Genomic DNA, 1,975 nt, shown 5'->3' on the forward strand with positions numbered 1-1,975 from the left:
TCAACTGCACACTCACAGGAATCCGATTCACGAGAGAGGAAGAAAAGGACAACCAACTCCCATTCCTAGACGTGAGGGGACAGAGAACACCAAGCGGAGAATTCACCACTAAGGTACACAGGAAAGCCACACACACAGACCAAGTCCTGAACTATGAAAGCAACCACCACAATACACACAAACGAAGTTGCATCAAGACACTATTCAAAAGGGCCACAACACACTGCAGCACACCAGAACTGCAAAAAGAGGAAGAGGAACACCTATACAAGGTATTCGCCAAAAATGGATATCCTCGCAATTTCATCAACAGATGCCTAAGGGAAAGACAACAGAACGAGGACATGCCGCAACTCAAAGGACTAGCCACACTACCATACATAAAGAACATCTCTGAAATGACAGCCAGACTACTGCGACCAAGAGGACTTATAACAGCACACAAACCAACAGCCACACTCAGACAACAACTCACCAGAACGAAGGACCCGATACTCAGCATGAGCAAAAATAATATAGTGTACAAAATCCCATTCAAGGACTGCACAAAACACTATATAGGACAAACAGGAAGACAGCTAACGATCCGCATGCACGAACATCAACTAGCCACGAAACGACACGACCAGCTATCCCTAGTAGCCACACACGCAGACGACAAGCAACATGAAATCGACTGGGACAACACTACCTTTTATAGGGTCAGCGAAACAAAGAACAGCCAGGAAATTCCTAGAAGCATGGCACTCATCAACAAACTCCATCAACAAACGCATCGACCTGGACCCAATATACCGGCCACCACAGCGGACAGCTGAAACTCACAACCGGAAGCGGCAGGGACAGGCCACTATAAATGTCGGAGGAAACAGCACAGAAACGCTTCACAGGAGGCTCCCAAGCACGAAGGATGTCACCTAGACAGGGGACGAAATGTTTGCGATAAAAACTTCCAGCTCGGCGAACAGAACCACAGCAATGTGTGTATCATCCTGACAGATGGAATATACATTCAGATAAAAACCAAATCATAAGTAGCAGGAAAAATTCAGCAGGTCTGGCAGCATCTGTACAGAGTGAACGAGAGACATCGGTTCAGAATTTCGCCAGCATTTTACGAGAATTCCGTTTTCTCCCACAGTTACTGACACACCTGCTGAGTTTCCTCAGCATTTCCTGTTATTGTTTCAGATTACCAACGTCCACAGTCATTTGTGTTAGCCATAAAAACAACACACAAACACACATTTTTCTGGCCCCATTAAAAATGCGGCGCTGTGCAGGAAAGTGAGAGCAGCGACAGCTCCGACCGTGAGGAATCCGAGCAGCCAACGTACGAATACAACCCCTGTACCTCCGTGCAAATGGAAATGAATGCACAAGCCAGAGAACGGCGAGCAAGCCAGGTAGGACTCGAACCTACAATCTTCTAATCCGAAGTCAGACGCGTTGGCCATTACGCCACTGGCCCAACGCGCTTAGATGGGCTCCACAGCTTGTGAACAATCAGCAGAGATAATCACATTCACTTCTTCACTTCGATGACTCCCCTTTTGGAAGCAGTGCCTTTCACTGACAAAGGAAAGATATTTGCCCTGACGTGTCTGCTTCAGGATCTCTTGCTCCTGTGCTGGAAGTTTCCATTGTTTTATTCGCAGTCACTATGCGGGTTTCGGTTCCACCCCAATGAAATGTACTTTCATACATTTAATCATGGTCTATTCCAGTCGATGCATTGACCAAATTCAGCGAGAAAGCTCTAGCCAGGAATTTGGAAACACACGAGATAAAGCAAAGTTGGCAATGCAAGTGTGAATCCGAGCTGTTCAGTGAGTGTATTGGAGATTGACACCACTTCTGACCTGAAAGAAGTGTTTCCCCCGCCGGGATTGGAATCCCAGAGAGATACGAACCAAACTCCCTCTTGCGCTGCCTTCAGCCATCGGCAGCAGGATTCGAAACCGCAACAAGAAGC

The 1,975-nt window shown here is 47.1% G+C and overlaps 1 non-coding gene across 1 annotated transcript; it reads right to left on the reverse strand.

Annotated features, from left to right (window-relative positions):
* Window positions 1–1,398: 1,398 nt before the first annotated feature.
* On the reverse strand, window positions 1,399–1,471 carry trnar-ucg (transfer RNA arginine (anticodon UCG)). Its single transcript has one exon. It is a non-coding gene; the product is annotated as a tRNA-Arg (tRNA).
* Window positions 1,472–1,975: the final 504 nt, after the last annotated feature.

Source organism: Chiloscyllium plagiosum, unplaced genomic scaffold, assembly GCF_037043375.1.
Source record: "Chiloscyllium plagiosum isolate Xiang-an unplaced genomic scaffold, Cpla_swu_hap1 HiC_scaffold_42, whole genome shotgun sequence".
Lineage (NCBI taxonomy): Eukaryota > Metazoa > Chordata > Chondrichthyes > Orectolobiformes > Hemiscylliidae > Chiloscyllium > Chiloscyllium plagiosum.